Source organism: Lytechinus variegatus, chromosome 4, assembly GCF_018143015.1.
Source record: "Lytechinus variegatus isolate NC3 chromosome 4, Lvar_3.0, whole genome shotgun sequence".
NCBI classification, from domain to species: Eukaryota; Metazoa; Echinodermata; class Echinoidea; order Temnopleuroida; family Toxopneustidae; genus Lytechinus; species Lytechinus variegatus.
In genome coordinates this window covers 62073761-62087860 of record NC_054743.1, presented here as the reverse complement: position 1 = coordinate 62087860, position 14100 = coordinate 62073761, and positions in this window count along the sequence as shown.

Sequence of the window (14100 nt, the reverse complement as noted above, 5' to 3'; positions counted from 1 at the left end):
TCCATAAATTCATTGATTTCTTGACAATATGGTGTGTTCTCCTTTGTTTACAAAGGACATTTTACAAAATCCTGCAAAAATTTTTTATGACACTGATGGATTTCCATAGAGTTACGATCGATCGGATCAATCATATAACTCTTTGTATTAGATGGGACCCTGAAACCTTACATCATCAGTGTAGGGTTCAAAGAAGCAGCACCTTTGCATGAATAAAAAGAGATATAAGAATGCCTACAATGAACAGCAAATTAATGTAGATCTACATACATGTAGGTCTATAAAAATGATTGCAAACCAACCACTCTGCTTTTAGTAATTTACCTTTAAATCTCAACCACCATTGTCTAATTATGCTTGGCTTTGAAGAACTACATGTACATATGTAATTTTCAATAAGAAATATTTATCAGTCAAAGGAACAAACTGCATAAATTTTTGTATTCAATGCGACATAACACTGTACATATAGGCCCAGGTGTACATGTATGTGTACATGTATTTGACTATCTTCTCCAGTCTTTGAGGGGGTAATAATGGAAGATCAATTATAATAAACATAATAAAAGGGACAAGTTTCCATCACATCGACACCAACTGTCATCAACGAAGAGGCTGTGTTTACACTAAAGAGCTTTCCTCTCACACGAGATGTTTACACGATTCGTTCAATATTGACCCATGATGGGATCACGATGACACATTCGTGCTCAATGGTAGACTAAATTGTATCTTTTAAAAAGTGCAAGTGCAGGTATCCACACTCGGCACGATAAATATGTAGGCCTATGCTTAGCGTTAATGACAGCAAACGTTTTTCACACTGAAATATGGTATTAAAGGAATAATGTCTCAAATAAACATAGTATATACTATAGCCTACGGAGAGTCCCTCGGACTCAAGTGCAGGCCTGAATGATAGTAAATGAGGCTTTAATAGGAGGAAATTATAATTTGTAATTTGTAAACAAATTTTTTGTGAACCAGAATAGCCTGGTGGTTAAGTCGCTGCCCGGAAAGCAGTAGGTGGCAGGTTCGAACCCCACTGGTTCCAATTTTTTCTGACTTATGATTTTCATTAAAGATCGAGCATGCGATCTTAATACATAGGAGTAATGCAGAAAAATTTGTTTACAAAGGCCTGAATGAATTATTCACTTGCAACATTTGTAAATTACATCACTTTGGATCTTCCCTTTAATCCTGTGTAAATATTTTGCCACAACATTTAGACAAACAACACAATAAGGTCGATCCCCTTTTCTTCTCTAGATCTCTGTTATTTATGATACTTGTCTCTGCAATTACAATGGAAGCATCCGAATATGACATTTGGGTGGGGTAAAAATCAATGAAAAGAATGTTGCAGTACCTAGAGGGTGTTTCCCAAACGGCTCCTTATATGTAAGCCCAAAAGGGCATGATTTAGTGCAATTCACATTGTCCACTACATACAAGATTTAAATACAATGTACTCATGAAAGAGCTAGTGAGAAAGAAATGACAGACTTTTGAAAAAAAAATACATGCATAAGTATTTGCTCTAGGACTTCATTAGACACTCCCCCCCCCCTTTACATTGGCAAATTATTCATAATGGCAGCATTTATATTTAAAAAATTCCAATATTGTCTTGTGTCTAGCTAGGGTGATACTGCATTTGCTCCGGGCTTTATTTCGTCTATTAAAGATATAAGGTTAGGGTTGCAATAGGGTTGTTGTATGTTGTAGGTTTGGGGTTAGGTCTAGGATAGGGTATAAATTCATGGTTGAAGTTGGTCATTCCATTAATGTGTGGAATTGTTGTCGAAGCAAATGTCACGGAACCCTGTATAGCCAGTGTCACATACAGTATGTATCTTCTTCTTTTTTTCTTTAGGGGGGGGGGGGCAGGGGGTGGTGTTTTTTTTTTTAAGTCTGCAATCATGACAATGTGATGATTTTGGCAACATTTGGAAATGGGAATAAATCTTCTCTTACGTTTCTATGGCAAGCAATCATAAATGCCTCTGGCCTTTGAAAGTAAGAGCAGGCCTATAGCCCTATACTTTAATAATATGAGCATGGAGATATGAGTTTTGTTTTGTTACATACATGTGCATTTTTATTATATTGACCAAGTACCTCAATTTCACACATTTCAAAGCCAGAAAAGAAAACAATTCTAGGATGAATTGATTGCAAAGCCATCTAACTAGACCAAATTATGAATGAACACTGCAGAGAAGGCTTCAAGTATTATGTTTAATAGGGCTCATTACAAATGCATTGATACAACACATGTAGCATGAAGTGAACAAGAGACTGATCATCACTAGCCCAATTTCACACATTTCAAAGCCAGAAAAGAAAGCAATTCTAGGACGAATTGATTGCAAAGCCATCTAACTGGACAAAACCAAACTATGAGTGCAGAGAAGTACATGTATGGCTTCAAGTATTATGTTAGCACTCATTACAAATGCATTGATACAACACATGTAGCATGAATTGACCAAGAGGCTGATCATCACCAGCCCAATTTCACACATTTCAAAGCCAGAAAAGAAAACAATTCTAGGATGAATTGATTGCAAATCCATATAACTGGACAAAACCAATTTTTGAATGAACACTGCAGAAGTATGGCTTCAAGTATAATGTTAGTATTATTCTGTAATTGTATTTTGTACACATGTTTTTATTCAGCCTTTGGCTGTGAGGATGTCTGATCAACAATTATTGAATTGAATTGAAATACACTGATACAATACATGTAGCATGAGTTGACCAAGATGCTGATCATCACCGGCCCAAGTTTTCAATATTTTTTTAATCCCACTATATCTGATCTTGGAGTATCCCAATCTCAAGATTATTTTGCAGTCATTTAATTATTTCAATAAGATTTCCAATCTGGAGTTTATTTTGGATACGGTATTTTATTATTTTGTACTACTTTGAAAATCATGAGAGAAAACATTGGGCTTTGCCTCGGGATAAATTGTACCTGGTCGTATCGCATGAAGCAACATGTGTACAAAGTCCACACCATTTAAACAAAATTCTCCCACTTAAAAGGATAGTTTTTTGCTCTCTAAAATGCGAATTCTGTGATGTACTGTATTCTAAACACCACATTCTGGGGGGGGGGGGGGGTTGTGGAAAGAAGACAATATAAAATTGTAAATAGTGAAATCATAGTGAAAACACTTGGTAAACACTGCTAACAGGTTTGATGAGCACATTTTTTCACTCATGCACAATTTTGTTTTATTAGATTTTGCTTTGACTTCTTTTAAAACTGTGTTTTGTAATTTCATTTTTACCTGAAATAGTGTGTTTTCCTTGAAATTCTGTGAATTACATCCTCCCCTCCCCTTCCATTTTCTGTACGAAGGAAAACTGAGGAATATCGATTAATCCAAATAGAGTGCATATCTGCCATAATCTTGAGATTAAGCAAACCAGACTGGTGGAGAAAAGCCTAAAGAGACACCATTAACCCAAACTAATGAGGTGGAATCAATAAGGAGATTATTGACAAACAGATAATATCCTCTGGCCTCAAAAGGGTTATTATTACAATGCTTCAGGATTACTCTACTGTAATTGATACTCCTTTGAAAGCAACACCCTTCAGCACCTTCTCTTTGTAATATTGGTGTTATGTGGTCAAGTGGATTAGTCACAGTGACAACTTTCAGCACCTTCTCTTTGTAATAAGGTGTTTTGGGGCCAAGTGGATTAGACACAGTGACAACTTTCAGCACCTTCTCTTTATAATAAAGGTTTTTTATGGCTAAGTGGATTAGTCACAGTAACACCTTTTCAGCACCTTCTGTTTGTTGTACTTGCAGTGCAGTCAAGTGGATTAGTCAAATCAACAAATTTCAGCACCTTCTCCTTGTAATAATGGTGTTTTGTGGCCAAGTGGATTAGACAGAGTGACGACTTTCAGCACCTTCTCTTTAATGGAGTAAAGGTGTTTTATGGCTAATTGGATTAGTCACAGTAACACCTTTTCAACACCTGTTTGTAGTAAAGGTGTATTGTAGTTAAATGGATTAGTCAGAGCAGCAAATTTCTTTGTAATGAGGTGTTTAAATGTCCTTAAAAGGTGACTGCAGATGGGGTAAAATATAAGTTTCAATTCCAAATTCAAGTGAATGCACTGTATTTCAGGTACATGTAGAGTAGGATAAAGAAAAGGAGCAATTAAAACTGAATGTTATAAATATATACACATAAAGATGTAGGAAATAAAAGACATTGAAATTCAGCAATATCAGTCAAGCAAGTACATATGAGGAGCATTTCACTGAAGCCCTAGTTTCCCTCAACCAATCATGAGATGTAATGACTTGATGTAGCTTGAAATAGCAATTTGTGAAATGCTCCCCCAGTATTGAAAGAGGGTATAAAATTTGAGACAAAAATAATTTTCTTTTAGCTACTGTAACAGCATCATATAAGCCTTTAAAAGTTATGATAGGCTTACAGTTACACCAAATACTGTATTGAAACCAACTGATGTAACATAGAAACATGTATGATTTTGGAAATGTTACAGATTTGGTCAAGGTTTGGTCTAAAATGAATTTTGCCAGTGTAACAGTGGCAGGAGTCTGCTCCTCTGATAATTGATATTTTCTGCTCTTTTCATAGCACATTGTTGTCTACTATGGCTGGATTTCCTTTTAAAGTTTATACCCCCTTTGTATGAATAAATCCTGCAATTACACACATACAGCCACAGACCTCTTCCTGGGCTTCACGACTGTATGCCATACATGTGCTAAAGAGGCTTACATTAAGTGGTAAACCACAGATACAATTGTGTAATTTCTATTGTGACGGCCAAAGAAGAGTGATGATTTGAGGAGTGACAGGGACGGTGTACAAATAATAAACCGAAGGTCGCATCTTTTTATCAATCAAATCAACAGACAGAACTACATTGATGTCACAAGCAGTGCTGCATCACATCTATTTTAACCCATCGGTGACTGGTTTATAATGAGGCCATAGCATGCATGTCTGTAGACCAAAGGCCACATATGTGGGTTCAGTCTTCATTGGGTTAAAGAGAAAATCACTAGCTACTGAAGTTTTATCCAATGAATGAATCAACTTGACCAAAGAATGGCAAATCAAATTAGGCAATAGATAAAGACTTTATTTTTGTGAATAAAGACTAAATTTATTGAAAATCACAACTTTTAATCCCTACACACTGAAAATTTCACCTTGAAATGTTTACCTATCCACTAGTACAGAACTAGCCGAGTATTGTGAGGTAAATTTTATGTGTTGCAAGATCAAAATTTGAGATTTTCAAATTTTCCTACCAACATACATGTAGATGACTTTTTTGCAAACAAAAACTTAATTTGCCACTATTGTATAAAGACAAATGAATTCTCGGAATATTTTTTTAGAAATAGCAACCATATTCATGAGATATATGTAGGCTCATCATATGTCTGCATTGACAAATTTATACAGAAAACGACACACGTTATAAAAATCCTTCAAATATCACCCCCCCCCCAAAAAAAATGGAAAAGAAAAAATGACTCAGTGTGATAAATGAGCAAATCCTGCTGCAAACTCAAAGGAGAAAATATCCACTTCAAGGTAAACCAAATAATTCCAGCCAAGAAAGAGATTTTTAAAAATAGGTTGAAGCAAGATATATTCCAAGTTAATTCACAATCCAAAAAAGTGGTATGGTCGTCCAACACTCGCAGGTCATGACAGACGAAACAAAACACACTTGCCAAAGATGTTGATTAAATGTATGGTGCTAGCTATCATCGCTACAATACTTGTCATGAAGTATGAATAATAATCACTTCCTCTGTCAGTGTTGAGCAAAGTGACAAGCCCTGGACGTCACAGTAGTGTCGCTTTGACATGCCTGTTCAGTGTACTGTGCAATACAGTAGAGACATATTACTATCTCTGTGTGGGTTGCATGTGTCCCATATCAGCACACTTTTAGGCCACGCCCCCTTGTTTACACTTCAACACTCAATGTGTGTGGATTAGTCCACAGGGGACATCCCACTTTTCTGCAAAGGAATACAAAGGAGCCACGCCCCCTCTGCACTGTGATTGGCTGATTGGTTCTGAGTTGACAGTGACTCAGGCTCATGCTTCCTGCCACTCAAGCTCCTGCTCTGATTTCAACGGCAGAATATTCACATATTGTACAGAACAATTTGGCTTTTTTAATATTTAGAGTGGTCAGTTAGAATTGACCACAGGGCCTGAAAATCACCTGGGAATGATTACCCTGTAAACTTTACAATGCCTGAACTATGAACTCAGTTTCATAAATTTCTCAGGTAGAAATCAGATGAAGGTTAAATCTTGATACCTGCTGAAAACTTTCAGAATTCTGTTCTATTATCAAGCAATGTATCTTCAATGATGTAAAAACATGAACTTTTGACATTTAAAGGGGAAGTTTATTTCACTCTGGCGTTATTAAAGTTAGTTGGAAGAAGAGCAGAATAGGGTAGGTCTAAATGTATGGTTTGGCATAAACCCCCTCGAAAAGAGTTTGGAGATTTGAATTTGGCCATTAATTTCTCCCAACTCCAAATTTAACACAGTGAACATTTGATATCATTTAAAAGATCATTTAACCATGCTTGTTATCATGCCATCATGAAAAGAGCAGGAATCAAAAGTGTTGGATGAGGTCTGAATTGAAAAGGAGTAAAAAGAGCAAAAATAGTCATGAAGAGTCAGTATAGAAGTCTGTGTCAATAGAGATGAAAATCCATTCGAATTATTATTATTGAGCCCCTGCTTCTTATATTTCATGTGGCTTACATGTACATGTATGTAGTGATAGTTCTGTGAAATAACATGGTTTGCGTTGTGGTTTGAAATACCCATGCATACATAAAAAATAACTTGAAAATCGATTTACCTCTTTGTTGCATTAGGTGAATATACATCTTTATACATGTACCTGTATTGGAAAAATTATAGCGATCTTGAACGATCATACATGTACATGTATGGCATACCTTGTATGGGGCTGCTCACCTGTACGTCAAAAAACATTGAAAATTCATAAACCCAATTATTCTTCAACAGATTTTCTACAGCATTCATCACGTTTTCTCTCAATCTTTTGCATTAAGCCATGCCAACTTGATGGCAGGGTAGACTATATGACCAGAATCCGTTTGACTAGTGATAAAAAAAAAACATGCACAACCTGCTTACTATGAAGTTTATTAACCAATCAAAGTGAATGATTTCCAGCAGCTTTAAAACTGTTAATGCAAAGTTGTTTATTTTTACAACCTTTCTGAAACAGGGCCCATGTTTTGCATTCTCATGAATCATGCTCATTGCTCTGTAGGGGAGACCAGGTTTTTTTTGGGGAACATGGGTAAGTTGAAACATTGTAATTTTCTTTAACGCCTGTAAAGTAAATTTATGCAATACTGCCCTCAATTTATTGTTATTGATAATACAAGAGTTGTATTATTGATAAGAATAAATTGAGGGCAGTATTGCATAAATTTACTTTACAGGCGTTAAAGAAAATTACAATGTTTCAACTTACCTCATGTTCCAACTAACCCCAGTCTCCCCTACTCATTTCACTGACTGATTCTGCACACAAGAGTGTACTGTATCACCCCCCCCCCTCTCTATTGATCTAACATCTCTATTTTACCTTCTCTATTTCATTTCTACAATCTACATCTATATTCCCCTTTACACAAGCAAATCAAAATGTATAAAGTTCTACAAAAACTGGATTTCAGGTGATGGGCACTATATAAAAACAGTTCTGTAATTTTTGTTGACAGTGTTTTTTTTATGAATTAACTAGAAGGTATACAGTCAACCGAGATACAAGCAATGAATCCATTTTTATCAGATTAATTTTGTTCTACAGAGATAAAATGGATACTTCTATTCAATTCATGATGTTAGCCCTGATGTTAGGATATTTGGCCAATAACTTCCTGCTGTGAGCATCTGGGCAATGAAACTCTCATGAATTGGACTCCAACTGAGACTGATAATGCATTTCTGCCTTAGAGGGGAAGTTCATCCTGATGAAAACTTTGTTGTCAAAATAGAAAAAATGAAAAAAAATATTTGTGCTGGTTTGAAGAAAATCCATCAATGATCAAGAAAGTTTAATATTTTTTTATTTCATTTGTCAGGGCTCCACACTAACCCTTTTTTCTACTGGTCCGACCTTTTAATGTCGGACCAGTTGATACCCACTTTTCAATTTCTTACTGGTCTAAGCCTAAAATTTATTGGTCCCCAAAATAAAAAATAAAAAAAACCAAAAGACTTATTCATTTTGCCATCTTTTATTGCCCCCCCCCCAAAAAAAGAAGAAATACTAACAAACACACACACACACAACATAATTCATGAAAACCATTTCTCAATTTTGGAAAGACATAAAGATGCCACAGCCATTTTTAGTATTTACTAAAAAGGAGAAAATATCATTTATATTTTAATTAGTTTGATGTATTTTTGCTTGTCTTGTCAGACCATTAAATCTGGATATTTCTGAAAAGTTACTGGTTTGACAGCAATTTTTACTGATCTGGGACCATCGGATCAGTGCCAGTGTTGCGCGCTGTATTTGTGAAAGTGTGACGTCATATACAGTACAATATATGAGCGGTTACACTTCGTAATTCCGAAGCTTCGTAATTCCGAAGGTTCTTTATTCCGAAGGTTCGTAATTCCGAAACACGTAAATTGCCTATACCTCGATGTTCGTTAATCCGAAAACGAAAAAGGGTTCGTTAATCCGAACATTTGTGGCGTAATTCCGACGATTCGTTATTCCGAAGGTTCGATAATCCGAAAACGAAATGAGGTTCGTTGTTCCGAAGGTTCGTTAATCCGAAAACGAAAAAAGGTTCGTTATTCCGAAGGTTCGTTGATCCGAAAACGAAATAAGGTTCGTTTTTCCGAAGGTTCGTTAATCCGAAAACGAAATAAGGTTCGTTTTTCCGAAGGTTCGTTAATCCGAAAACGAAATAAGGTTCGTTAATCCGAAAACAACATAAGGTTCGTTAATCCGAAAACAAAATAAGGTTCGTTAATCCGAAAACAACATAAGGTTCGTTAATCCGAAAACAAAATAAGGTTCGTTAATCCGAAAAATAGGAAAACCGGGAAAGCAGAGGCAGAGGCAAGGGGCGGGGGGACACTGTTGCCGTTCAATTATCATATGAGGATGGGAAGGCAAGGGCGGGCCGAACGAATTTTCGTTAGGGGTAAAGCCAACAAATGAAACTCATACGTCAAAATGGGCACTTTGGTCATATTTTCACCTTATACTATCATCTGCTTGAAGTCATTGTGTGTTTGATAGTGATTAAGTAGAGAAAAACTTTTTCGAAGTGACTTCTTATTATGGCAAAATGTATATTTAGGCTTTATTTTTCGGGAGAGATTATAATGAGCGAGCGGCTTGGTAAAACAAATTCAAAGGTGAAGTTGTATAACGTTTTTTTTGTGGTCAATTATTCTTTAAATGGCATTATTGCGAGGTGTTGCTAGCGTGAATCACAAGCTAAAACTCTAGGTTATTTCAATAAAAAATGAAAATTAGTTTTTAAAATCCGAGCAGATTTCTGCTGTCATTAAAAAGTGTGTGCATCTAACTAAAGAATTAACACGAGCGCAAAACGCGAGCTTAAACATACTGACCAGAAAAGGAACCTGTTAAAGAAAGCATTTAGTGACCTCTTTAGGATGCATATTTCACCAATCGAATGAGAGTGCGAAGCGCAAGCTGAAATTTTTCAAAATTCCAGCCTGAAAACTTAACTTAACTTGTATACTTTAAAAAGAGTATTTTATTTCGAAAAAAACATGAAAACGGTATATTTATTTTTGAAAAAGGTACTTTCCCATTTTGGAAAATATTAATTCCCCAGTTTTTTTTTATTTCATTTTGATGCCCCTGCCTTCCTCCGGCGGATCCAACTTTCGTCAAATAGAGGGGGGGGGGGGCAATTTTTTTAGCAATATTTTCCTTGATCGGCAGTTTAAAGTTGATTTTTTTTGTTTCTTTGAAAGGGTAGTCCTACACTCTAAAAAATGAAGTGCTAATTTAGCTCTTAAAGAGCGTGTATAGTGACCGCACTTCGAAGTGCTGATTTGTCTAGTTCAAATTTGAACTAGACAAATCAGCACTCCGAAGTGCAGTCACTATACATTTGTGATCTTCAAAGCGAGATGCCTATGTAACTAAATTTAGATAATAACTGCTAGCAAGTAGCGCGAACAGAATTTTTAAATATATAAGCTCTGACCTGATCTAAAGGGGACATTTTAAGAACTTTTTGCAGTTAGCCATGAAGACGATGCGTGTTTTAACCAATGGCGGCGGAACGTATTATTATTATTTTTTTTTTTTGGGGGGGGGGCAAAGCAAAAAAAGGGGGCCAATAGGGGCAATTTGGTGCAAACGGATATTTTCACCATTAGATTATCATCTGTGTAAAGAGGTTGTGTGTTTTGTAGTAACTAAATTGAGCACAATTTTTTAAGTGATCACTAAAGTTATATATTTACGTTTCATTTCTGCGAGCGTAGAGAGCAAGTGGTTTGGGGGAAAAGTCAAATCTGAAGATGTAAAATTCGCCTTTTTGGTCAATTACTGTTAAAAGGGCATCCTTGTGAGATGTTGCGAGCGAATCACGTGCTCAAACTTTTGGAAATTTCATGTGGGCCTAGAATGATAATATTGATATAGATATCATTTGCCCAGGGAAGCCACTTCAGTTCTGAAAACTATTCTCCCAGCTATTATTATTTTTTACAAGAATTCTTAGAACACGTAGAATGTCCAGTTTTCAGGTTTGAAAATCGGAAAAATTTGGCTCACGTTTCTCGCTCGCATCAAGTATTGTTTATTGAGGAACTCATTCTATTCCTGGTTACAAAAAAAAAGAAGTATGAAATGTCCAGTTTTCAGGTTGGAATATCACAAATTTTAAGCTTGCGGTTCGCGCTCTCATTATTTAGTTCGTGAGATATCTATATTCTATTCATGAGTCACTAAATGCAGTCCTTCAAAGATTACTTTCTGAAGCCTGTTGCATAAAACTTTACCTGAGAAAACTCAGGTAAAAACTAAAAACTATAAGGTTAGTCTGATTTCCGCCATTGACTTTAGCACAGGGCAAAAACTTTTGTAAAAACAACCTGATTTTTCTCAGGGAAAAGTTTCATGCAACGGGCCCCAGGTCAGTATTTCAACAAATTACAGCTCGCCCTCGCATTAATTCTTTAGAAAGATACACATCTTTCTCACGATTACAAAAAAAATGCTCCGAATGCTCGCTTCACGTCTTGTTACATGAAATGTCTACTAGTTTCAGCTTGCGATTCGCGCTTTCAACATCTCACAAGGATCATTATTAGTATTATTTTTATTACCAGCAGAAGCTGTTATTAAAAATGTCATCCCCTCCAATACAAATCCTATTATCTAGAGGTTGCTCGCGCGCTTCCAACACACTTGATCCCCTGCATCTTTAATTAAACCATTTGCTTATAGGCAGCAATTGCTCAAATAAAATCGAAATTAGCCTATGCTTGATCAGGGCGCCATTCTTAATGAAATACATGCTTTGGCCCCAACACACGCATGTATCATCGATCATTATTACTATCATTGCATAATATCGTGTAATCTTGTAATGACAACATCGTTTGTGTTACCAAAATGAATTATTTTCATTTTCGGAAATACGAACCTTATTTAATTTTCGGATTAACGAACCTTATTTCGTTTTCGGATTAACGAACCTTATTCCGTTTTCGGATTAACGAACCTTCGGAATTACGAACCTTATTTTGTTTTCGGATTAACGAACCTTCGGAATTACGAACCTTATTTCGTTTTCGGATTAACGAACCTTCGGAATTACGAACCTTATTTCGTTTTCGGATTAACGAACCTTCGGAATTACGAACCTTATTTCGTTTTCGGATTAACGAACCTTCGGAATTACGAACCTTCGGAATTACGAACCTTCGGAAATACGAACCTTCGGAATAACCGAACCTTCGGAATTACGAAGCTTCGGAATTACGAATGTATGCGTATATGAGCAGCTGCCCCATATGTTATGTACATGTAGGCATCAATTTTGAATTCCCAATCATGGTTCTCATTGTTTTATTTCTTTCATGAGTGGATATGAAATAATTTAAAACATTTTCAATTTTCTGAGGATATTTCACTGATTTTTTACCATACGATATGTAGGAAAGCTGCTCGCTGCATATGACATCACAAATCCAATAATTAAAACTCTAATAACTTTTTTATTCTTTGAAAGATTTTCCTCAAACCCCCCAAAACAGTTTTTATTATTTTTTCTGCTATTTTTACAATATCGTAAACGTTTTGTCAGGGTGGACTTCCCCTTATACTGGCAGTAATAGAAAAAGAAAAATGTTAAGAGCAAGACATGTTCAGGAAAGCTGCAGGGTCGAACCCATCCCCACATACATGTAAGAAATAAAAATTAAATTCAGTCAGAGAGATAAATGTACATGTATGTTTGTAGGAGAAAACTATATAATAACATGTCAGCACTAAGAAAAAAATACTTGTCCAAAAGTATCATCCAATTCAGCTCAAAACATGTGTCTGTAAAGGTGACTATCAAGGGATACATGTACTTTACTTTTAGCCAGACTGAAATTTGTATTAAAAAAGTGAAACAAGCAAACCAATAGATTATCAAACATTGATGAACAATACCAAAGTTACAGAATCTCTATCTATTGCAGTAAAAGCTGATGAATATGTAAATTTGTTTTATGTTTCATTTTGAAACTTGTATTCTGTAAAAGTTTTGCTCCAAACTCCATCGAGGATGATGTATTTTTTTTCTCCAATATTTTCTCTTTCTCTGAAACACATGATTTAAAAAACCTAAATAATGAAATAGTGGGCTCATGGCATTAACCTCAATCTACTCTGCAGGCACTGATTGAAACTTTGATCAACAAGTGTGTCTCCACACAAAGACTAGCAGTCAAAACTTGCTGTTTAGCGGGCCTTCAGTCACAAGGCATGAGTAGCCTACATGTAAATGTATGTAGTATGAGTGGAGGAGCCGTGGTGTAGTGGTTCTGACTCTCGCCTTGTAAACAGAGGGTCGTGTGTTCTAATCCCACCGCGGTCTGGCGTCCTTTGGCAAGGCGTTAATCCACACTTTGCCACTCTCGACCCAGGTGCTAAATGGGTACCCGGTAGGATGTGAAAGTCATTGTCCAGCTTGTCCAGTATTGTGTGTGCCTCACAGGCAACTGACTGGGAGTGCAGGATGTGCACACATTGTGTGCGGGAATGACTGATTGAATCCGATGACCGGGGTAATAATAATATATCTGTAAAGCGCTTAGAAACGTTGTTCCGATGGATTAAGCGCTATATAAAAGCGGATTATTATTATTATGTACATGTAGACTGCACATTCAGACCCTTAACTTGAATAAAGGATTTGCACAGCAAACTACCGTAACCTCAATCACCATTTGCTGGGAAACAAAGCAATTTCAAATCTGATAAATGATGAAAGTTTTTTTATTGTTTGCTTGATTTCACTCATGCCATTCTCACTTTCATTTTTTTTTCTTTTTTTTAATTCTGTGTTTCTTCTGAGGGAGGAGATAAAAACAGTTTCTCCAATAGCAAATTTAAAAAATTATCACAAATTTGTGTAAAAGATAAAGAGTGTTTTCTTATAGGAAAGGGGGGTAATCACTTGAATATGATGGCACTTTTCAATTTCTCAACATCTTAAAGCACTAGACACTTTGATAGATCTATGTGAAAGTAGTATGTTGGCTATTAAAGTCCATGCAACTGAGCCAATTATTTGTATAAAGGAAAGAGAGATATTCAGACACATAGAGGGAGACACACAGACATGGATTACTGTATGCATGAGATAGAGAATATGGATGCACTGAGAATGGGAAAAATGCCATGTTTTTGTTTTATCCTTTTAGTCAAAGTGTGGAATATCAGCAGTAACAAGAAAGCTTTGAATATGATAAATGGCATTTTTTACATGA